Source organism: Bos taurus, chromosome 22 (genome assembly GCF_002263795.3).
Source record: "Bos taurus isolate L1 Dominette 01449 registration number 42190680 breed Hereford chromosome 22, ARS-UCD2.0, whole genome shotgun sequence".
NCBI lineage: Eukaryota > Metazoa > Chordata > Mammalia > Artiodactyla > Bovidae > Bos > Bos taurus.
The window spans coordinates 45,618,271-45,644,004 of record NC_037349.1 but is presented as its reverse complement, the minus strand read 5'-3'; the positions used below and the strand labels follow the sequence as shown (position 1 = coordinate 45,644,004).

Here is a 25,734-nt window from a genome sequence, read left to right as displayed (position 1 = left end):
TCTTGATACATAATGAAAATAGGATTGAAAAGGAAATTGCTTTCTCCGAGGGTGATGCAGTAACATTCATTACTATGTGTCATATGAAATCCCTTGGCTAAGTATCAGGGACCTCTGGACGCCATGGGACATACTGGCTTATCTGATCTCAAAGCTGACTCCCGGCTGACCATCTGACTTTCTGATTGAAGACTGCCCCTCAGTGAAAACTACAAATAGTACTACTCTTGGAAATGATTTCAGAAAGGAGGACTGAGTCACATCCATTGGTTACAGGATCTGTGAAGACGCTTAGGCATCTATCTCTACCCCTATGAAATCATGCCACCTCCATACATCACAGGCCTCACCCTAGGAGGATGGAGCACCATTCCAAGGGCTTCCCTCTCCTGCCCCACATCTGAGTCACGAGCAAAGCCATCAGCTCTCTTTTCAAAGCTCATCTGAAATCCAGCTGTTTCTCACCATCTCCCAAGTCACTGTCATCCCTCGCCCACTGGCCTCTCAGCAGATCTCTCCACTTTCACCTTTGTCCTCATTCAATCTGTTGTCAACAGAGCAGCCCAAGTGAAGTTAGAAAAAGAATTGAAAAAACAAGACTGACACCCCAATAGAAAAATGAGTAGAAGTCTTGACCAGGTACTTCAAAAAAAGAATATCCACATGACCATTAAACAGGAAAAAAAAAATGGATACTATGGTCCATTAATTGCCAGACTCAGAGGGTTTTTCTGCTCAAAACGCTCCCATCTCACAGAGCAAAAGCCAACAGATTCACCATGGTCTGTCTGTCAGGCGCTCCATGACCCAATAGCCCATTACCTCCCAAACATCTCCTCCTATTGGGCTTCCTGGCTCACTCTGCCCCAGACTCAGAGGTCCCATTGCTGGTTCCCAGGCATGCTAAACATGCTCTCACCTCAGGACCCGGAAACCTGAGGTTCCCTGTGTCCAGAACACTCTGCCTCCAACATCCCTTGGCCCACTGCCTCACCTACTCCCTTTATTAATCAATCCGCCTCTTATGCCAAGTTGCACTCCCCTCAACACTGCCAAGCCCACTCCCCTCAACACTGCCAAGCCCTGTTCCCTGCTTTTGTTTTTGCTTAATATTCACCACCATCTAATATTCTCTCTGTTTGTCTGCTTCCCTTATTTAGACCTTGTTGCTCCCCTCTCTAACCAGGGGATTTTTCAGTAAGGAAAGCAGACTCAAGTTTAAGAGAAAGTTAGACTTGAATTGGAAGAGACTAGCCCTTCTTTTAGCTTTAGAGTGGGAACTGTGCTGTTGGTAGTGGTACACTGGAGAACCAAAGCTCCTTTCTCTCTTGTTGGGCTGATAAAGCCGAAAAGATAGTCTAGCTGCTGACAGGAAGTTCCTGTTTACCCTTCGAGTCATGACATTCTGCCCAGTTCCTCCCTTCCAATTCCGGAGGCTCGCTGATTTACTGGGGGTGGAGAAACCTTTGCTCTGTTGCTCCCTCAGGGTGGGAGAGTACAGTTGTTCACTCAGCAAATACTTATCAATTACGACTTATGTGCCAGACAGTGAGCTACATGCCAAGAACACGTGTCAAGGATCCAACATTGGCTTTGCCTGAGTGATGCTCGGAATCCAAAGAGCAGAGGGAAGCTGATGTCTGAGCACTCTGGTTAGACCTGCAGATGCATAAGACACATTACTTCTTCTGGGTCCTGACAGATACCAGCTTGTCGCCAGTAATTTGTAGGTAGTAAGCTATTCAAATTTGCAATCATTCAGTCTTTATTTATAGCTGAGAGTGATTTAAAGGTTGTGCCTATGATGTCACTTTCACTCTCTGATGCATTTCTTAATGGAGAGAAAAGAAAGTATAAGAAATTAAATATAAGGCAGGGAGGGCCCAAAAAGTGAGTGTGTCATGCCCAAGGTCATGAGATCATCAGGCTGCAGACTGGAAACAGGGTGAGAACCTCTGCTATAAGATATTCTTTCCCTCAATTCCCTTGTTAAGTTTCTCTTGTCCAAATTCACAGGTGGCAGTAAGAAGGCAGCTGTCACTGCTGGGCACTGGTACATGCAGGGACCGTGACAGGCACTTGGATTAACTCATTTAACCCTCACACAACAGAGGGGTTCCCTCATAGCTCAGTTGGTAAAGAATCTGGCTGCAGTGCAGGAGACCCCAGTTCAATTCCTGAGTCGGGAAGATCCACTGGAGAAGGGATAGGCTACTCACTCCAGTATTCTTGAGCTTCCCTTATGGTTTGGTGGGTAAAGAATCTGCCTGTAATGCAGGAAACCTGGGTTTGATCCCTGGGTTTGGAAGATCCCCTGGAGAAGGGAAAGGCTACCCATTCCAGTATTCTGGCCTGGAGAATTCCATGGACTGTATAGTCCATGGGGTTGCAAAGAGTCGGACATGACTGAGCGACTTTCACTTCAATAGAGGGGTATTAGTTTTTTTTTCTTTCCATATTACTGAGATATAATTAACCTATGACACTGTGTAAATTTAAGGCGTATATTGACTTGACTTATATTGTGAGAATCATTACCACAATGTTCAGTTAACATCCATCGTCTCATTCAAATACCAAAACAGAAAGTTTTTTCCCTTGTGATAAAAACTTTCAGGATCTACTCTCTTAGCATTTGAAAAATATACCACACAGCGGTGTTACCTGTAGCCATCATGAGGTACTTTATATCCTCGGTTGTGTATATTTCAATTATCCTAAAACTGGAATTTTGTACCTTTTGATCACTTGTATCCAATTCCTTCCCCATTTCCCACCCCATTCCTGGGAAATCACAAATCGGATCCCTTTTTCTATGAGTTTGGGTGTTTGCAGGTTTTTTTTTTCAGATTCCACATATAAGTGAGCTCTCACAGTATCTGTCCTCCTCTCTCTGACTTAATTCACTTAGCATAATGTCCTCAAGGTCCTTCCAGCTGTAACAAGGGTGTCAGGATTTTCTTCTTTTTTAAGCTTGAGTAGTATTCCGAGGTATAGTCATTGAATCCTACTTTTCAGATGCAGAAAGACACTGGGGTTCATGGTAAATACATTACTCAAGGTTATACGGAAGGCAAGAGACAGATTTGGAATTCAAACCCAGATTCATTTGATAACAAAAACCTGTGAATAAAAATCCTTAGCATGCGTGCGTGCTAAGCTGCTTCAGTCATGTCTGGCTCTTTGCGACCCTGTGGACTGTAGTCCACCAGGCTTCTCTGTCCATTGGATTCTCCAGGCAGGAATATTGGGGTGGGTGCCATGCCCTCCTTCAGGAGATCTTCCTGAGCCAGGGATCGAGCCCGCATCTCCTGCATTGGCAGGTGGGTTCCTTACCACTAGCACCATCTGGGAAGCCCCTCCTTTTGGCATACATCTTTGCAAATCCAGTTGGAAGTCTTTGGAACCTGACTTTCATTTGAAGAGAGATTTGATGCATTTGTGAACAAATGTGATTCAACCAAGAACTAATTAAGTGAAATAAGGGATGTACAGTGGGTGAGCCAGGACCTAACTCACATTAAGAGCTAGATTTTAGTCAACACATCATCAGCCTTTTCCATCATATTTGCTCCTCCTCCCTTCCTTCCTGCATCCACTTATACCTTAAAACAACTGCCATCTGTTCTTGTTCATGACCCTTCTGGCTGCCTGGACAATTTTGTTGAATGAGGCTGGGCTCCCCTAAGCATGTGTCATGAACAGTGGGTGAGCTGGCTGGGGGCTGGCTGGTCTAGGATGGCCCTAGCCACGTGTCTAGAGCATGGCTGGGTTTCAGTTTTTGGGTAACAACCATCCAGCTCGCCCGGGTTTGTCCACGTGGTTGCAGCAGTGTGGCAAGAGAACGAATGGAAGCAAGTAAGGCATCTTGGGGTCTGGCCTGCTCCTGTTTCAGTACAAATTATAGTCAGTCCAGATGTGGGGGATGGAGAAATAGAATCCTGTCTCGTAATGGGCAGGGCTGAAAAGTCACATTTCCACGGATGCCTCACGTTTGCTCATACTCTCTGTTCTCCCTATGGACTGAGGGACCTCCTCGGGCAGAAGAATTTCCTGCATCCGAACAGGGCTGCACTCGGGTTCAGGCCATTGTTTAACATCAATGATTCTTTCTGATCCTCTGATTCGGGTTGGTAGTATTTTGTTCCCTGAAAATGGGAGCCCGCCCACAATATCTTTTCCTAGAGGAGTTTCCACTCTTACCCTTTTATTTGTTAAGTAGTCTGTTAAATTAATCTGGGTCCAACAGCTATGAGTAAGTACGGCATCCAGAGCTACAGGGTCCGTTCACCGAGGGAGCTGTGCAGAGTCACACTTTACCCGAATCCCATGGCTGTGGGCCTGCCATGAACCTGGCAAAGGTGACCTTTTGTAGCCGTGTTTTCTGCTGCTGCCCCACAGGCACCTTCCTTCTGTGCCCACCACGACATTTCTGTGCTCCTCATTTTTATACATGCTGTTCCTGCTGCCTGGAATACATGCACCCCCCCTCCTCTTGGCCTGGTGAAGCTTCTGAATCCTTTACAATCCAGACTACGTCCCATGCCATCACTCAACAAATATGTACTGATCTGCCAGGTCCGAGACACAGGGGGACTGAAAACAGACTCAGCCCCTTCTCCTCGTGGAATTACCGTCACACTTGTGTGAAACACCATTTCCAAGTCCCTGCCTCTGCTTTTTTCCCACAGGCATGAGTGTGTATGTGTCTGTGCACACACATGTTCACACGTGACTGCATGTGTGCATACACGTGTGTGTACATATATTCACATGTGTGTATACACACATGCACACATACCTTTTACAGCACAGATGTACACTGGATTCTACTGATTGGTGAGTTCTTCTCTTTCATCAAACCAAGTTCTTTACACTCAGGGATCACACCTCATTATTCCATTTTATAATTAAATCACCCAGTCTTTCCTTATAGTAGAAATCCAAAAGAACATTAGCTGAACAGACAAATGACTGACCGTCAGAAGGAAAAGTTGCTCTTGGAAGAGTGTTTAGCTCAATGTCTTAATCTTGCCAATGAAAAGATGAAAACCCAGGCAATTAAACTACTTACTGCCACTACACTGCCTTTATATAGGGAGCAATGCAGCCCCCCAACTTCAGGGTCAAAAGGGGGACAGTTGTATATTTTAAACAAAGTTTCTGGTTTTAAGAAAATTTACTTTGCATTTTATACAAATTTCAAGTGGGCGAAAATCATCAAAAGTGATTTAAGAAATTTGGCTTTTGAGCCAGACAGATTTGGAAGAAAATTCTGGAACTGTTTGACCTCAGGCAAGTTAATTTTACCTCCTAGTCTCACTTTTCTTATTTATAAAATGGAGCTGCCCATCAGCTCCTGCCCCAGACATGTTGGGAAGATTTACAAAGCACGAGGCTTAATCCGCAAAAAATGTGTAATATACATAAGCTCTCATTTTATCATTATTAGTTTGCTATTAATTTAAATGATGCCTGGAAAACAGCATTAGCTAAATGTTTAAAGGTTCAAGTCTAACCATAATTATATTCAAGAGATGTCCATAATGGTTGCTATCTTAAATCAGCTACAACCAATCTCTCTTTAGTTTAAAAAAAAAAAAACAAAAAACTTTTTCATCAGAAATTCAGATGCAGTATGACATTTTCCCACAGGATTTACCTACAGGAATTAAAGCATTAGCAAGGTCCTGTGCACGAGGAAATGAATGCATACCACAGCATGATGGCAAGCCCGGGATCGCAAGGAGAGTGATTCACATGCCGTTACTGAACTAGTAGAACCTGCTTTTAATGGCCAGAAGATGTTCATTTCCTGAGGCTCGGTTAGTACAAATACTGAACAGTCCTTTTTTCCATGCATAAAAATGGAAATGTAAAGGTTAGAATGCTATGGTTAAGAATGGTTTTAAACAATATTTTATGGCATCTGAAGGCAACCCTTTTATCTTTTACATCTTCACGTTTTATTGTCTGGGCTTTTACGAGCTGTGTGCTTGAACTAGACCCAAATCCTGGGTGCCACACTCAAAATCATATGGTACATCTGTTTCTCTGACCAAGGACGTGGTGGGATTCTGCATATCAAAATCGTCCTCCCGCCACACACTCACATTCAGTGGAAAAAATGGAAAATGTTGCATCCATGCCCTCTCTCAACAGGGGCAGTTCTGTTCACATCCCATGGGGGCAGGGGGCAGGACAGAGCCACAGTCAACAGGGGGACATCAAATTGACTGGAGCCTTCTCTTTGGACATCTATTTCCCTGGAGAATCTTCAAAACTGGTTAAGGTCCCCAACCTTGTGTGACCTGGCTGGCACGCTCTGAACAAACAGAAATGCCCCATCATTATTTCAGAAATCAAGCAAGTGCCTTTTAGCCTTTTTCCAAATATGGGGTGGATTTTTTTTTTAATAAAAACATGATTTAACTATTTTACATTAGTAGAAAGTCAAGGGAAACTTGTGTGTTGTAACAAGAACCACAGTGATAGGAGTTCTGCTGTTGTTTGTGGAACTAAGTGAACTCTGTCTGGCCGAAGCTATATTCCCTTCTAAAAGGAGTGTGTATTTATAAAAACGTTGTGCCAGAAGTTAAGTGAGAGCCACCGTCTGTGTCTCGCACCTGCCCACTTCAGTGATGTTATCCAGAATTCACCCAAGCCATACTGTGATAGCTGAGTGGAATGCAAGACGCAAGGAGGCAGAGAAGGTGAGTGGAACCCCCTCGAACAGCGTGGTTGGCATGGAGGGCACATCGAAAGATGTGGTTGGAATTATACTGGCAAGGCATGTTAGGGTGAAACTCTGAAGGGGTTTGAATGTCAAGCAAACAAAAATAAAGGTGTCTAGGATTAACACGCTAAACACTAGAGGGCCGTTGATGTTTTTGAGAGGATCAGTTGCTGGAGTTCCCTGGGGCTGGGCTGCTCCTGCCGTTCTTAACCTCACTGGGGGTTCTCGCCCTCCCCTGTGAACAGCGAGCATGAGCCCTGCCACCAGGTTCAACTACGCCTCCTGAGTTGGCCACCCATGTCGCCGGCGGTATATTTTCAGATTCTCTTGTTCTCAAGTTCACCAGTCTCCCTGTTGTTACCCTCTGCTGCTTCTACATTGATGCTGATGCATGGGAGTCTTGTGGTTTGGAACGGTTTATCCTCCGTCTCTCCATTTGGGCGTTCGTAGGAATACCCTGGTTTGGAGGAGGCAGTTGCGATGTTTGGTAAATGTTGACCGTTGGTGTGTGGTTTTGCTGCTCAGCTGTCCTTTTTGTATGTAGGAATTTGGAAAGACTATAGAAGATGCATCCATGTACCCAGAACCTAGAATTGTGTTTCGTTTTATGGTAGAAATGGGTCAACTTCTGGTCTCCCCTTGAATAGAATGGGGGTAATGAGAAAATGCATGGCGAGACAGTACATTTTACAAAATATATTCAAAGAACAAGGAGCTCAGATCTAGAGGTGACCTTGAGGGTAGCCTTGGAGAAAGAAACAGAGGTGTCATGAGGGCTTTGGACTTTCTCAAAAGGTGCACAGGCTGCCATCTGGCTTCGTGCAGTCAGGCGTGCTTGGGCCATTGCGAAGGTCTCTTTGGTGATGAGTGGCAGGGTGGTCTCTTCTTGCCATACTCTCTCCTTGGGACATCCCAGAATCTCCAGGTGAGAGTTTAAGTTCAGTTTTGATGACCTCTTCATAGGGAGGAGGTCAAGACGTGAAGACCAAGGATGTGTGAAAAAATGCGACAGAAATGGGAGTTGAGAAGCAGCACCTTACTACTCGTGGGATGAATTCCACCGGGTGAAGGTGGTTCCGTGGGCCACACTGACTTGGGACGAAGCCCTCACATGGAAATGCAGGGAGGAAATGTTCCCTCCTAAGGGAACACACGCATAACGTATGTGTGCGTGCATGCTAAGTCACTGCAGTCGTGTCTGACTCTTTGTGACCTCATGGACTGTAGCCCACCAGCGATGTTCATGGGATTCTCCAGACCAGAATATTGGAGTGGGTTGCCATGCCCTCCTCCTTGGGATCTTCCCAACCCAGGGAATGAACCCATGCCTCTTAAGTCTGCTGTATTGGCAGGGGGATTCTTCACCACTAGCACCATGTGGGCAGCCCCCTAACATATGAGATAAATGCTCAGCACCTGTTCCTCCCCTGGAATTCCAGGCCCTGGAATGGGCGCCTCAAATCCTCCTTGGCTATCTGTAATGAAAACCTCTCCAGGACATGAAACAAGTTTCTCTCTTTCCCTCAGTCATGGAGCAAATCCAGGGAAATTTCAAAACCTCAAAGCATGAGAGAAACCCTGTGTGAGACACCCTCCCCATCATACCCCTGACCTGAGACAGAAAGACAATGGCATGGAAGTAAAATAACGCACAGGAAGCAGAGCTCTGGCCTCACGGCAGGCCACACACACAGCTCAGAGAGGGATGCACAGTTCCTGGACAGGTGGCCTGACACCAGGCGATGAGACACATTTGAGGCAGAGCAGCAGAGGGACAGAGGACTTTTTCAGCCAGGATCCTTATCTCAGACTGCCTCCAAAGCCGGTCCTGACAAAATCAGGACGTGTACAAAGTACCATTGGGTTGTTCCTCATTTTACCCTGTTTAAGCCCCACCCCCTCTCCACATTGATGTCCCTCTCCTGTTGACCTCAGGAATCCAGTGACCTTGAGCCTTAAGGGAGTAAAAGAACATTAACTGTAAAACCAGGGATGTTGGACACGTTCCTTGACTTCTCTGAGACTTAGGTCCCTCATCTAAATAGACATAATAATTTATCTTTGCTATGAACCCAACAAGATACATCCATACACACTCCCAGTTTTTGCCTGTGGCATCCGTACAGTTAGCATCTCCTTTCACACTCAGCAGCATCCCAACCGGAGAATAAATTCTATGGTTACTCTATAAGGCTCCTGACACAAAGCCTGATAAGAAGAGGCAGTCAGCCATCTTCAGTCCTTGCCTATCCAACATGCTTTCAGAACCCTCCGTCCCATTAAAGTGTAAATGTTTGCCAGTGTTTAAATATTATCCCTGCTGGAAATCTTAAACTAAAAAGAAGTATCTCCTGTGGCAAAATCTCAGTGGCCAGTTTGTGAGCTGGGAAGATACTGGGGGAGGGGGAGGGGGGCCCTCGCACCTCCTGTGCATAAGACTGACCCCCAGTGGCCATCCAGAGCTTTGTGACTATTCTTAAGGCTTAACTGTCACCCACAAACTCACCACCAAAAAGTTATAGCAGAGATGGCTCAACACCATCAGAGGGTCGGGGTCTGAGCCTAACAGCGAGTCTCCCAGACAAACACTCCATCCTCCAGGTGGTTCAGAGGCTTCACTCCGAAAAAGCGCTGATGCACCCGACCCTCTGGTGCATACACCTGAAATCCTCCAGGATGTCAGTGTCAACCCTGGGGATGAGGGATTAGTAGAGGTGAGAAAACCGTGCCTTACGAAGCCAGCGGAACACATTTTAAAATACTAAATTAACAGTAACTCCACAGCTATTTTAGTACAATCATTAAACATGGGAACATCTACTATTGTCAGGGCCCTGGAGGCATGGCGATCCCTAGTGGGTCAGCAAGATGGCCAGGATCGTAAGGTCGAGGCAGGCAGGAGAGGCTTGCAGTTTATGTGGAGACCAGAAAATTCCCCAACCAGTGCGGAATGCTGCAGCCAAGTTTAAAAATCCCCCACCCAGGCGCTACTTTTCCCCTTAAAAAAATGATTGTTTTATTGTTTATATAATATATGTTTATCATCATATAATTGGAGGGCATATGTAAATTAAAAGCCGTGAAATGCTAACCCTAATGCCACCAACTAAATGTAACCACTTTTTTGGCAATTTTCTATCAACACTTACTTTCTCTATCCTTAGTTATCTTTATTCCTTCCTTTTGACCCATGGAAGGTAAAATTTTAAACATTTATTTCTTCTGATTACGAAAGTAATACATTTATTGTAGAAGAGGTGAAACACATTCCAAACCCAAAGAATAGAATACAGGCCATTCACAAGTTGCCAGGCAGATAATACTAGTGATGTTCTGAAATGAACAGTTGTTTAAAACTACAAAATACACATTAAAACAATAAAATGTAATAGCTGAATAATTTTAAACATACCTCTAACGATGAATAGAATGGGAAAGACTAGACCTCTGACAGTGAATAGAATGGGAAAGACCAGCTGCTGCTGCTAAATCGCTTCAGTTGTGTCCGATGCTGTGTGACCCCATAGACGGCAGCCCACCAGGTTCCTCTGTCCCTGGGATTCTCCAGGCAAGAACGTTGGATTGGGTTGCCATTTCCTTCTCCAATGCATGAAAGTGAAAAGTGAAAGTGAAGTCGCTCAGTCCTGTCTGACTCTTATCGACCCCATGGACTGCAGCCTACCAGCCTCCTCCATCCATGGGATTTTCCAGGCAAGAGTACTGGAGTGTGGTGCCATATCCTTCTCCCAGGAAAGTTAGAGATACCAAGGGAACATTTTATGCAAAGATGGGCACAATAAAGGAGAGAAATTGTAGGGACTTAACAGAAGCAGAAGAGATTAAGAAGAGGTGGCAAGAATACACAGAAGAACTGTACAAAAAAGATCTTCATGATCCAGATAACCACGATGGTGTGATCACTCACCTAGAGCCAGACATCCTGGAATGTGAAGTCAAGTGGGCCTTAGATGGCATCACTACAAACAAAGCTAGTGGAGGCAATGGAATACCAGCTGAGCTATTTCAAATCTCCAAAGATGATGCTGTTAAAGTGCTGCACTCAATGTGCCAGCAAATGTGGAAAACTCAGCAGTGGCCACAGGACTGGAAAAGGTCAGTTTTCATTCCAATCCCAAAGAAAGACAATGAAAAGAATGTTCAAACTGCCGCACGATTGCACTCATCTCACATGCTAGCAAAGTAACGCTCAAAATTCTCCAAGTCAGGCTTCAACATTACATGAACCGTGAACTTCCAGATGTTCAAGTTGGATTTAGAAAAGGCAGAGGAATCAGAAATCAAATTGCCAACATCTGTTGGATCATTGAAAGAGCTACAGAGTTCCAGAAAAACATCTACTTCTGCTTTATTGACTATGCCAAAGCCTTTGACTGTGTGGTTCGCAACAAACTGTGGAAAATTCCTAAAGAGATGAGAATACCAGACCACCTGACCTGCCTCTTGAGAAACCTGTATGCAGGTCAGGAAGCAACAGTTAGAACTGGACATGGAACAACAGACTAGTTCCAAATCAGGAAAGGAGTACATCAAGGCTGTATATTGTCACTCTGCTCATTTAACTTCTATGCAGAGTACATCATGAGAAATGCCAGGCTGGATGAAGCACAAGCTGGACTCAAGATTGCCGGGAGAAATATCAATAACCTCAGAAATGCAGAAGACACCACCCTTATGGCAGAAAGTGAAGAGGAATTAAAAAGCCTCTTGATGAAAGTGAAAGAGGAAAGTGAAAAAGCTGGCTTAAAACTCAACATTCAGAAAACTAAGATCATCGCATCCGGTCCCATCATTTCATGGTAAGTAGATGGGGAAACAGTAGAAACAGTGAGAGACTATATTTTGGGGGCTCCAAAATCACTGCAGATGGTGAGTGCAGTCTTGAAATCAAAAGATGCTTGCTCCTTAGAAGAAAAGTTATGACCAACTTAGCATATTAAAAAAACAGAGACATTACTTTGCCAACAAAGGTCCATCTAGTCAAAGCTATGGTTTTTCCAGTAGTCATGTATGGATGTGAGAGTTGGACCATAAAGAAAGCTGAACACGGAAGAACTGATGCTTTTGAACTGTGGTGTTGGAGAAGACTCTTGAGAGTCCCTTGGACTGCAAGGAAATGAAACCAGTCAATCCCAAAGGAAATCAGTCCTGAATATTCATTGGAAGTACTGATGCTGAAGCTGAAACTCCAATACTTTGGCCACCTGATGCGAAAACTGATTTATTTTAAAAGACCCTGATGCTGGGAAAGATTGAAGGCAGGAGCAGAAAGAGACGACATAGGATGAGATGGTTGGGTGGCGTCACTGACTCGGTGAACATGAGTTTGAGCAAGCTCTAGGAGTTGGTGATGAACAGGAAGCCTAGTGTGCTGCAGTCCATGGGGTCACAAAGAGTCAGACACCACTGAGTGACTGAACTGGACAGTGAGTAAATGATTTAGTAATTGCAGAAAAATTATAAATACCATTTTGCTGCTAGGATGGTGGTAGGAACCCAAGAAAATAATCTCTCTAATCTCTTGGTTTTCATTTATCCACTTAATAGATTATGTAAAGCTTCTCTTAATGAAATTTCTTCTTAGACATGATTTCTAATGTCTATATAGCATACCATAAATAGATATAAAATTATTCCATCCTCTTGAAGTTTAGTTTGTATCTTTGTCTTTTATTTGTTTGTTATTTGCAATTTGTTCACTTAATATTTCTTTGTCAAATGCCCACTGTGTGCCATAAACTGTCTAGGTTCTGATGATACTAAAAACAAAATAGAGGTGTCTATTCACTTCAAGCAGATTTCTCTATACACATCTTAAATTATTTCCTTAAATCCATTTTTAGAAGTAGAAACATTGGACTAAAAGGCCAAACAGATTTAATATATATTCCCACAAGTGCTGTATAAAAGTGCCTTTCCTCTCACAAATAATGACTTTTAATAACTTTTGAGCTCAGGAGAAAGACAGTAATTTGTAGGAAGCAAGCAGGTGACGTTCTGGAAGGCATGCAACACTTAAAATCTATTAGGAATAAATAAAGAAACTCCTTATTAATCATAACATAATAAAGAAGACATGGCTAAGCACCCAACTCCAGAGCCAGAGTGTTGTAATCCTGGTTCTGCTACCCACTAGGGAGTGGCTTTGGAAAAGGTTTTTATCCTTTCTGTGCCTCAGTTTCCTCTTCTGTAAAATGGGGATAAAAATACTACCTACCTCAGAGGGCTGTCGTGGTGACTAGGTGAGTTAAGAACACATAAAGCTCTGAGCACAGTGCTTGGGGTTTCTTAAGTGCTTGTGTGAGTTGGGCTTCCATCATGGCCCAGCGGTTTAAAAAAAAAAAAATCTGCCTGCAATTCAGGAGCCTCAGGAGACACGGGTTTGATCCTAGGCTTGGGAAGATCCCCTGGAGGAGGAAATGGCAACCCACTCCAGTATTCTTGCCTGGGAAATCCCATGGACAGAGGAGCTGGTGGGGCTACAGTCCATGGAGTCGCAAAGAATCAGACACAACTGAAGTGACTGATCACGCATGTGATTTTTAAAAACTAAAGTCTAATCTAAATCACCTTCCATACAGCATGACTGTTAGGTAAGGCAAAGTAAATCTAGTTCTCCAGTTTCTAAAGAACTTGTTGATCCAAAAGAATGATAAAATAATACCAAAAAATTGATTTGAACCCTAACAGAGCTTGAGTTCCCTCCCTTCCATCACTTTTCTATGTAGCCCAGTTCTTCACTCAGGTCTCAAGGCAACACCACAGAACATTTTCTTTTTTTTTTTTTTTTCACAGAACATTTTCTACTCCCCAGTCTGAATACAACAATCTCTCCACTGGCGCCAAGAAACACAGAGCTCCGTGGGCGAAATACCCTGCCTGGGGCTCTTATTCTGAAGAAAAGCTCAAAGATCAATTGTCTAAAGCTCTCAGTGCCATTCGCTTGTACGAAAGTGCCAAAATCTGGAGAGACATGGCATTTTGAGTTATGGGACCAACTACCCAAAGAAGGCAGATTTCAACGGGAGCTATAGCTGTGAATTCTGACATCTGTTCGCTAGTGATTAATGACATCAGGGAAAACAAGCCAGCAGGCACTGATGTTAAGAGAGAAAGCTATTTTAAACACCCCCATTCTAATTAAATATTTCTTCTTATAACACTCGGAACCTAAAAATAGGTTTGATCTGTCCATTGGGGGCCACTTTGAGTTGACAGGAGAAGTTTAATTAGATTGCCTCAAACAGGAATGTTATTCTCCAAGGTTTTTGATACTGCCGGTAACTCTGGGGCTGAGGTCTGGGGGGTGTGTGTGTGTGAGTGTGTGTGTGTGTGTGTGTGTGCGCGTGCGCGCATAGTGGGTGCCTAGTAAAGTAGAAGGTAGTATTTTCTGACATCAGAGGAGGCTAGAAGGAAGGCATGTGTGTGCTTGGTGTATTAGGTCTTTAACAATCTAGCAGTAAGGGATAATAAATATATTTAACCCTTTAATATGGAAAAAGTTTCATATGCTTAGGCTCCAGTTCAACACAGAGGCAACAGCGGTGTGCATAGCAAAATACCTGACGAATGAAGACAAAGTGTACACGTCTCCTCTTGACTGATTTCATATCAATTTAGTCAGCTGGCTGGTAGGTCACTGGTTACACCACTGGACACTTGGCAACGTAGGCTGTTAAGTTTGAACAGTTCCGCTGATGAACACAGAGAAGGCCTCCAGTGTTTTGCTGCTTAGAACTCTCTTTCCTCCTCCGTCTGTATCTCTTCATGTTCACTCAGTTATCCAATATTCAATCAGCTTTTACCAAGCATCTGATAGGTGCTCACAAAGGGTGACTAATCCAGACAGCGTCCCTGCCCTAATGGTAATGCAAGTGCAGGAAACCCTCCAAACACTGTGTGACTCTTAATTCCTGGAAGTAGAACTGCTGAGTTTGGAACTTCGGGTAAATGTAGCCACGAGGCCTCACCAAGAGCCCACCAAGCACTCACTCTCGTTCTTTTTCACAGTTGCCAGTTTGACAGGCAGAACATTGCATCTCAGGGTTGTTTTGTGGGTTTTTTAAATTACTAATAAGAGTAAACATTTTTTTCAAATATTTGTTGGCTAGTTGAACTTACTTTGTGAGTCATCTGCTTATGGTCTTTATTCATTTTTCTACCAACAGCCTTATGTATACAGCTCTACATAGTTACTCCACAGTTTTCGGTTGTGGTTTTTCTCTCCTCAATGATTATATACTTGTATAAATTAAAGAAATTAAACATGCTTAATATCACTGACCATCAAAGAAATACAAATCAAAACCACAGTGAGCTATCGCCTTACACCTGTTAGAATGGCTTTTCAGAAGGACAAGATAACAAATGCTAGCAAGGATATGGTGGTTAAAAAAAAAAAAAAAAAAAGGCAACCCACCTACCGGTGCAGGGGACATCACAGACGTGGGTTCAATCCCTCGGAAGATCCGCTGGAGGAGGAAATGGCAACTCCCTCCAGTATTCTTGCCTGGAGAATCCCATGGACAGAGGACCCTGGCCAGCTACAGCCTATAGGGTTGCAGAGTCGGACACAACTGACCTAGCACACACGCACTCATTTGGAGAAAAGGGAACCCCTGTGCACTGCTGGTGAGAATGCAAACTGCAGCCACTATGGAAAACAGCATAGAAGTTCCTTGAGAAATTAAAATAGAATTACTATATGATTCAGCAATCCCGCTGCTGGGTGTATATCCCAAAGAAACAAAGCATTATGTTAAAGAGATAGCTGTATACTCCCATGTTCATTGCAGCATCATTCAAAATCACCAAGATATGAAAACAACCAGAGTGTCCATCAACAGGTGATGGACCAAGAAAAAGTTTTATATGTACATATCTTATGCATAAATATATTTAAGATAAATAATCTTATATGTAAATACATATAACATTTTTTATATTTATGTATATAAAATGTATATATAACATTTTTATATAAGATGTATTTTTATCTTATATATATTTAGATCAGATCACATCAGTCGCTCAGTCGTGTCCAGCTCTTTGCGACCCCATGAATCGCAGCATGCCAGGCCTCCCTGTCCAACATCAACTCCTGGAGTTCACTGAGACTCACGTCCATTGAGTCAGTGATGCCATCCAGCCATCTCATCCTCTGTCGTCCCCTTCTCCTCCTGCCCCCAATCCCTCCCAGCATCAGAGTCTTTTCCAATGAGTCAACTCTTCGCATGAGGTGGCCAAAGTACTGGAGTTTCAGCTTTAGCATCATTCGTTCCAAAGAAATCCCAGGGCTGATCTCCTTCAGAATGGACTGGTTGGATGTCCTTGCAGTCCAAGGGACTCTCAAGAGTCTTCTCCAACACCACAGTTCAAAAGCATCAATTCTTCGGCGCATATACACACACATATATATATCTGTGTGTGTCTATATGTGTGTATATGGAATATTCAGCACTGAAAAATAAATCTTGTCATTTGCAACAATATGGATGAAAATGGAGGGTATTATACTAGGTGATGTAAACCAGACAGAGAAAGACAAAATCTGCATATCATTTATATGAAATCTAAAAAAAGAGAGAGAGAGTATAAAAGTCATCATCAGGGTCTAGGAGCTGGGGAAATAAGGAGAAATTGGTAAAAACTTACAAGATGTCCATCAGCAGATGAATGGATAAGAAAGCTATGGTACATATACACAATGGAGTATTACTCAGCCATTAAAAAGAATACATTTGAATCAGTTCTAATGAGGTGGATGAAACTGGAGCCTATTATACAGAGTGAAGTAAGCCAGAAAGAAAAACACCAATACAGTATGCTAACGCATATATATGGAATTTAGAAAGATGGTAACAATAACCCTGTATACGAGACAGCAAAAAAGACACTGATGTATAGAACAGTCTTTTGGACTCTGTGGGAGAGGGAGAGGGAGAGGGTGGGATGATTTGGGAGAATGGCACTGAAATATGTATATCATATATGAAACGAGTCGCCAGTCCAGGTTCGATGCACGATACTGGATGCTTGGGGCTGGTGCACTGGGATGACCCAGAGGGATGGTACAGGGAGGGAGGAGGGAGGAGGGTTCAGGATGGGGAACACATGTATACCTGTGGTGGATTCATTTCAATATATGGCAAAACCAATACAATATTGTAAAGTTAAAAAATAAAATTAAATTAAAAAAAAATTCAGGTATAAAAGGAGTAAGTTCCGAGGATCAATGTCTAATGGTGACTCTAGTTGATAACACTGCATTGTATAATTGAAATATGGTAATAAAGTAGAATTTAAATGTCCTCTCCCGAAGATAGATAAAAAACAATTTAATTAATTAACGCTTTGTCAGCAAATAACTCTGTAAGGTTGTGGTTTCTCAAGATTTTAAGAGATTTGGCGGGGATAGTCTGGTGCTGAAGATTTTTACCTCTTATGTAATTGTCTTTTTTTTTTTTTTAATTGTACTTTATTTTGGGCTGTGCTGGGTCTTCACTGCATGGACTTTTCTCTAGTTGCAGCAAGCAGGAGCCACTCTCAAGTTGAGGTGAGCAGGCTTCTCATTGTGGTGGCTTCTCTTGCTGCTGAGCACAGGCTCCAGGACACGCAAGCTCCAGTCGTCGCGGGTCCCAGGCTCTAGAGCACAGGCTCAATAGTGTGGCGCGTGGGCCTAGTTGCTCCACAGTATGTGGGATCTTCCCAGACCAGGGATCGAACCTGTGTCTCCTGCTTTGGCAGGCAGATTCTTTACCACTGAGCCACCAAGGAAGTTCTGTAATTGTCTTTATGTTTCTGCCTTCAGTAACATGTTTAGAGACATTTTTATCCCCCGTGCTTTGTTCATTCATGTTTTCTCCTTGTTTAAATCTTTAGCTCATCCAGAATTTTGATATGAGGTGAGAAGTAGAATCTGGTTATATTTTGCCCAAAATTCAGCCAATTGTCTGAGTTTTCTTTAAGGTTTCCAAATGTTTCTACTGGTGTCCGGAGACACAGCCCAAACGGGGCCTCATTCAGCAGCCCAAAGCATCAAATGACCGCCAGTGGAATGACCACAGGCAATAAACAGGTTCCATCAAAAATTATGGAGGAGAGAGCCAAGTATTTTCCTTCTTAGAGTATTATCCAGAAAAGTATTTTGTCTCAAAGCTATAGCAGGGGGACAAATGCTATTAAAAAAATATCAGAGAAATATTTATTCTGAGCCAGTGGCAAGGTGTCAACTAAGAGAGATACAAAGATACAAATGCCAAGTGGGACTGAAAGGTTGATTTTCCTTTTCAAAGATCAAGAGTAACTTTCCTCATAAAAGCATGTAAATATTAATTTATTCAGATGGTAACTCTCGGAGCCAGGACAAAATGTCCATGGCTTTTCCACGGGTTAGAATTCTGAAAGCCTGGCTGACTTGCCAGCTCACCAGATTGTTCACACAGCGCAATGGCTCCTTGGGCTGACTTGAAAGAATCTCTAGGCCTAGAAAATACAGATCATGGGTGGTCGATTGTTGTTCTGACTGCGAGGATGGACATGATGTCCAGAGAGTTGTGTTGACAGGTCTTCAGATGCCTGTCTCATAATCATTCTTCCTTTTTATCCTGGTTCCTTTATTCCTTGTTTTCAGAAACATCATGGCTGCGTGTTTGAGACAAGTCCAGTGAGCTCCAGATACAGCCCCCTCTGTCTCCTTTTATTCCCCCAGAATTTAGTGAGCATCTTTTATGTGCCAAGAACTGTGGTATACTTGGGGTACTGTGATGGAAAAGACAGGTAGAAGCCTGGCCTCATAGAGCTTATGTTTTAAAACAGGGGTTGGCGAATGAAAGCGCACTGTCCCACTGAATAAGGTCCAGGAGCTAAAAAAAATGTTTTGAGTTTTTTGTTTTGTTTTGTTTTGTTTAATTTTTGAAGTTTTTTTAAGTCAAAAAGAGAGTGTTTTGTGACACATGAAAATTACATGAATTTCAATGTCTACAAGTAAAGTGTTGGAACACAGCCACATACATTCACTTATACATCGCACTCTTTCACACTAAAACGGCAGAGTGGAATCATTGCGACAGACATAGGGCCACAGAGCCTGAACTATTTTCTATCTGGCCCTTTACTGAAAAGGTTTGTTGTTCCAGAAGACAGACTAAACAGGAAAATAAGATGATTATAGACTAAGCAAGACACCCTGGAGCACATCGCTGGGGTGAGATGCAGGGAGGCACTGAGGGCCAGGGTCAGGGACGGCATCACTGGGGAAATGTGATTTGAACTGACACCCCAAGGAGGACAAAAATAGAGTTTGTGCAGGGCCATGAGGGAAACAAATTCCAGGCACATAGAAAGAGCAAATACAAAGACCCTGGGGCATGCAGGTTCAGAAAACCCACCTGTGCTGGGGCAGCTGGGAATGGGGGGAGAGGAGGCTGATGAGACAAGACCTGAGCAGCATCTGATCACTGGGCCCACACGGGAGCAGGGTGGAAGCAGAAGGCAGCTGGCTCTTCCAGGAGTCCAGGAGAGGTGCAAAGTGGCTGAGACCAAAGTGGCAGGTGCAAATGCAGAGCCTGCCTAGAGTCGATATATATTTTGGAGATGGAGCCCACGAAACTTAGTGCTGGATTGCACGTGGGGAAAGGGAAAAGGTAAGGGTGGGGACTGGATAGCTGGCTTAAACTGCACAGGTGATGGCATCCTTGCTGAGATGGAGAGGACCGGAAGTTACAGTTTGTGCAGGAGTTGGCAGGAGGGTGGAGAACTTGCCTTTAAGAAGCCCAAGGAAAAATGGCAAATAGAGAATGGGCGCTGCTGCTGCTAAGTCGCTTCAGTTGTGTCCGACTCTGTGCGACCCCAGAAATGGCAGCCCGCCAGGCTCCTGGGATTCTCCAGGCAAGAACACCGGAGTGGGTTGCCATTTCCTTCTCCAATGCATGAAAGTGAAAGGTGAAAGTGAAGTTGCATCTGACAAACATGTTTCAGTACCTTTTCTCTCTCGTTATCTCCTCAAATCACACCCATCCATGCCTACTGTCCCCAGGCACCAAGCGGCCTTCCTAGAGGGAGGATGAGCTTTCACTACCAGAGGTCACCACACCTCATTATACGGGGCTCAGAAAAGTGTTTCCTGCTCAACCCACCTCCTGCTTCCAGCAAGAAAGCTCAGCTAGGAAACACCAGGGCAGTTAGGTAGACGGGAGAGCTCGACAGACTTGTGCAAGCCTTTGGACATGTTCGGGTCACTGAAAGACTATTAGCAAGATCACTGTCTGGAAACATTGGCACCAGACCCCCCATCTCCTGGGCAAGCCCCACTGTAAGTATGCAAGCACAGTTACGCTATTTGTACCCCCAGAGATTCCCTCTGCATTCTCTCAGGCTGTGAGGACCTCCCAAAATCAGGGTTTGGCTTTTTGTCTTTGTTTTAGTTTAATGAAGTGTAATTGATTTACAGTGCTGTGCTCATTTCTGCTGTACAGTAAAGTGATGCAGTTATGCATTCTTTTGCATATTCTTTTCCACTATGGTTTATCACAGGATACTGAACAGAGTATACTGTGTATACTGAGTGTATACAGTGTATACTGCTATACACTAGGACCTTACTGTTTATCCATTCTGTATATAACAGTCTGCATGAGCTAACCCCAGATTCCCAATCTGTCTGTCCCTCACCCCACCCCTGGGCAACCAGAAATCTGTTCTCTATGTCGTGACTCTGTTTCTGTTTCATAGGTAAGTGCATGTGTACCATATTTTAGATTCTACATATAAATGATCACAATCAGTTTCATAGAGGTGTTTGCTAGCTCCCAAGGTCCAGTGGAAACCCAAAGACATTGAATCCCCGCTCTCCCACTCCATGGCACTAAGTGAAGACATGCCAAGTCACTCTCAGGTGACTGTCGACAAAATGACAAAGTTCAAGGTTTTGTGCACGGCCATGGATACACCATCAGCCTCAATTCTAGAAGCTGGGTTCCTATACTGCCTTTCCACCACCTGGCTGTCTGGGCACTGATTGTTCCCTCTCTGATTCTCAGACTCCTCATCTGTGACTGGAAGGAGCTAATTCCCTATTTCAGACGCATTTGCTGAGCACGGACAGGTGCTGTGCTGGGCCCCGGGGATATAGATCTTGGTAGACAGGTGCCTGCCCTCGAAGAGACTGGAGTGTACATTGGATCGGATGCGAGGCTCTCGGCTACAGTCAGCACTTCACCTGCTCGACTCTGTGATCAGTGCTGAGCCCATTATGTGAATGACCTCATCTCCCTCAGCGACCCAACGAAGGAGGCATTCCTACCCCATTTTACCCATGGAGAAACCAAAGTTTAGAGAGAGTAAGTGACTCATCCTACAGGGTCACATACACAGCAACTAAGAAGTAAAGCCAGAACTCAGCGGCAGGCAGGCTGAATCCCAGTGCCCCCACTCTGCAACACTTGAGGGGCCTCTCAGTTGGGTACGGCATCCCGGAGGGGGCTCATCCTGATTGCCACACTGAGTCTCAGCAAGCTGGTGAGGGAAGGGCCCTGGCTGCTTTGTCAGCTCTGACAGTTCCGTGCTCTGCTGTTTTCCTAGCCTCTCTGGACTTCAGATTCCCCAGAAGCAGCTCAGACGGCCCAGTTATAGGAAGAGCCTCAGAATCCATCAAGGCAGTTTACTTTGTTCTTATGGAAGGGGGAAACTGAGGCAGGAACCATGCAGACTTGGTCAAATTCTCCCCAAGAAGGAGCAGGAAGGCCATGCCAGGATCTCAGTGGGAGTCCAACCTCATGGGCACATTCTTCTCCACTCACATCTCAGACTTCATATTATCTTTTAATGCAGGAGGAAGCCGGGGCTCAGAAGAAGGAATCAGCTTAACCAAAGTTTCCCAACCAGAAAGTGGCAAAATGAAGACTGGAAAGCATTTATTGTTGGCGGCAACATGGAAAGCAGGTGAGAGCATAACCTTTGGAATAAGGTGGAGTGGGGTGTGGACCTTCCTGGTTCTGCGTCCTTGGGCCATGGACCTGACACCTGCCAGTGGGAATGATTACAAGGTACCCTCGTCAGGCCAAGCGACACAAAGTGTTGAGCACACTGCCTGAGAAGCAGCAAGCCTTGCAAGTATCTGCTGAGAACCTACTATTCCAAGTGCTTCTGTTGTTCTTAACAGCTTGCTGGGGAGGTCTTACTATCTCACTTTTCAGATGAGCATTTTGTAGTAAGTCACATGCTCCAATTGTTCAGCTGTTACCTAGGGAAGGCAGGATTCAAACCAGTGCGGTGAGGCTGCAGACACCCAACACTCTCCTCTGCCAAACTACTCTGTCTTCACCTGCTTTGAGTGTGGTAGTAAAACAAGACTCAGTCTGGAAAGCACAGGAGGCGTTTTTTCATCATAGAACAAGGCTGTCCTTTGGAACAAGTCCATGGGGATGAGGAGGGAAAGGAGCCATGGTGGGTGGGTCATTCTGTGCAGGGAGAGCAGAAGCAGCCTCCCAGGCCTGCCAGAGGACTGGATGTAACCAAGCAGGACCCTATGGGGCCTTCCCTGGACAGACCCCTCCCCCATATCCTCTGCTTCAGCTCCTCTCTGAAGTACTCAGATAAAAATAGTACCTGATGCAAATTTCATGAGTTTTTCAGATGCTGAAACCTAAAGTGGGGAAGTTGGGATGAACATCCCTCTTCGGGGTGAGGAATCTGTCAGGAATAATATTTTAGTCCCATAACTGTACATATAACTGATTCCATACAGTAATCATATGCAGTAGGTACCAGCATTATTCCTATTATATAAGGAGGAGGAGCTAAGTCACAGAGAGTTTCAGTGACGTATCCAAGGTCACACAGGTGAATTATCACAGACCTGGTATCTGAACCCAGGCAGACCAGACCGGAATCCAAAACTCCAATCAATGTGGTATCTATAAGGTGGTCCGAAGAGATGAAGTGACTTACCTACAAGATATGGAGCCAAGGCTTAGAATTCAGCCTGTGGTCTTAACAACAAACCACGATGGGTTTAGAGCTTTGAGTCAGCTGGTCTGGTCTGCACCCTGCACTGAATGGCCGTCGCCCTTGTTGATCTCCCCACCCCTCCACGGCGCACCTTCCCGTTCCCACCACAGGACAGGCTAACTCTTCCTTCCCAACCTCTAAGCCCTGCTGTCCTTCAGCCTGGTATGAACACACCATCCTCTGTGCCTGGATCACCTCTACTCTCCCTTCAAGACTGAACTTAAATCCCCCTCCACCTTGACTTTCCAAACCTGCTGTTTGTGCCCTACCTGCTCGCACACAAATCAGACCAGTTCCCCCATCTCTGCACACATCACAGTCATGCTGGTGGGAATGGCCATCCCCTGTCCCTCTCCCAGGCTGTCAGTTCCAAGAGGGAAGGGATGAGCTCTGTACTGGGCATGTCAACACATTTTTAGTGATATGAATCTAAGGGGCGGAGGGACCTGCAGCGGCCCCAGTATACACCAGGCTGAGGATTCATAATTATTGCATTCAGTCCCTCGAGAGTACCCCACTCTTCCTCACCACTGGCCTTTGCACATACTGTACCCTGTCCTCCTTTTCACTCTAGTGTCTTGTCCCTGAGCCTGGGTCAGGTTGCCCTATTTTAAGCTCTCTCAATCCACGTAGTTTTCCTCTAAAGACATTGTTCCCAGTGATCCCTGGACCCCCTGGAGCTCCTTTAAGCCCTTTCAGGGAGTTTGTGAGACCAAAACTGTTTTTCTAAATTATTAAGAAAATACAGTATACCTGAAACTGACACAATGTTATGTCAGTTTTATCTCCATTTTAAAAATCATACAAAGAAAATAATAATAGTAGGTGCTCAATAAACAGCCAGAAAATGAGTGACACCAGCCCAGTGATGGGTCCGAGGGTCAGTGCACACGCCCGAGACAAACCCTACCTCAGCAGGGGCAGTGGCTGGGGGAGGACTCCTCCCGGGAGAGACGAGAGGAGGAGGCCTGGAGGCAACTGGACCCCTGGGACGGGGCACCCACTGGGCAAAATCTTCGGGCCCAGTACAGCCCTATAAATGTACAGCCTCCCACTTGGCTCTGCATTTTTCCAGTTTCTTGCAAGTGCATCTGGAACACATTAGAAAGGGGTCAGACTGGTTTGGAAAATGTTTGGGTAACTCTGGACGTGGGAGGTGGAGCTGGAAACCTGTGGGGAAGAACGTGACCCCCAGACAGAGTTCACAGTTATGGCTGGAGAGCCGCCCGCCCGCCCGCCTGCCCGCCCAGGACAAGCTCCCGGCCGCCCCCTCTCACACCCTGCCCATCATGGGGGGCCTCTGGCTCCACCTTCATCCCTCAGAGACCCCCTTGCAGAGTGGCTGTGGTAAGGAGACATCCCTCCATGGGCCCCTCCCTGCCCCCCCACGTCTTTCTCCTGTTGCTTCTGCCAACCCAAACCACAAACTCAGCCCAGGCCCTGCTCCATGAACAGCAATGGCAGTGACAGTAATCGGAACCCGTAAGTCACTTCCCATCTGTGGGGCCCTCGTGTCCCAGGTGAGGGGCTTCACGCACATCTTAGCCTTTGAATAAACCCCCCAACCATATGCATTCCCGTTCTCACATCTCAGGTAAGGAAACTGAGGTGCAGGAAGACGACCCGACTCTCTCGAGGCCATAAAGCTGAGACTCAGACCCGAGTTGCCCAGCGCCGGTTTGTCGCGTGCCCTCCATGGCACACTGGCATCCCAGGAACCTAAAAGGATTCTCTAGAAGCCAGTTCCTCTTCTCCCGAATCAAGGAGGTGCAGGGGCAGCTTAAAGGAGGGGCTTAAAAGCAAGGGAAAGCATCTTATCCGTGGCACCTGGTTACCCATACCAATCAGCTGTTTTAAATTAGCCTCCCCTGCTCTTGGCTGCAGCTCCCGATCAGGTCTCCAACGCCGCCTTCTCCACGCGTTATCTTGGGGTGAGCGACTACCATGGACTCGAAACCCACTTCCTCAGCCCACCCTAGCCCTCAGAAGATGGGGGCGCTTCAGAATAGAGAGACATTAATTTTCTAAGACCAACTCCTTTCTCCCGGACCATCTGAGAAATCCAGGGCTAAGTAATGTTCAAGGCATTCACGGGAGACAGGTAACCAGCCTGGCCCGAGAGCAGAGAGGAGGCTGGCCAGGGGTGCTGCCTTGCTCATGGCTCGTGTTGAAGGACAGCAGAGCCCTCGAGCTGGTGGCAGTTTACAGAGGGCACAGATGGAAGCCGGGAAAGGCCTCATCCGCAGTCATTTCAGCCCAGCCTCTCCTCTGTCTAGACCTGTGCTGTCCTATGCTGCAGCTGCCAGCTGCCTATGACTCCAAAAAGCGGCTAATCTGCATCCGGGTGTCCTGGCCAAGAGACACTCCCAACCTTGAAGACTTGGCACAGGAGAAATGTGAGTCATTGCAATAGTAATTTTTGCATTGATTTCATGTTGAAATAACAAATATTTGATATATGGGGTTAAATATATTATCAGAAGTAATTTCACCTTCTTGCTGTTTCTAATGGGCTATCCTACAATTGTAAATTACCCAGGGGGTTGGCATATTTCTGTTTGACAGCACCACCTTTGATACAGGGCACAGCCCCATCTGGGGTTTCCTTCCTCCCCATTCCCCCACAGTTCAGTCGCCCACAGCCCCTCTCTCCCTTGAAGCCTGCCCCTCCTTGTCCAGGGCACCCTGGGGCTCCCCATGACAGGTCAGATCAAGCCTCAGCCACTCTCCCCAGCCTTCCGGGCCACCTGGTTGACTGACCCTGTCCTGACCTCAGCTGATGACCCCAGAAGCCGTCTCCATCTTCCTTTCATCCCCTCTGTGTCCTGGCACACTTCTGGAGCCCCAGGTGGAGAACCACCCTCCTCCTGCCCCCGCTCCTTCTGGTCTTTTGCTTCTGAAGTTGGCAGGTAATTGCTCCTTCCCTTCTCTTTAATGAGCTCCTGGCTCCTGGGGTGCAAGGAACATGGGCC

The 25,734-nt window shown here is 45.4% G+C and overlaps 1 long non-coding RNA gene across 3 annotated transcripts in view; it reads left to right on the top strand.

The window, feature by feature from the left end:
• Positions 1-25,153, top strand: part of LOC112443470 (uncharacterized) — a 126,173-nt gene extending 101,020 nt beyond the window's left edge. For 2 of the 3 annotated variants that reach the window (XR_009492391.1, XR_003031851.2), the window contains 2 exons: positions 5,656-5,825; positions 13,550-15,528. This is a non-coding gene — a long non-coding RNA (uncharacterized lncRNA). Of the gene's footprint in view, positions 1-5,655; positions 5,826-13,549; positions 15,529-21,583; positions 21,695-25,038 lie in introns of those variants that run through there. The other variant, XR_003031850.2, reaches the window with a different exon arrangement.
• The last annotated feature ends 581 nt before the right edge of the window (positions 25,154-25,734 follow it).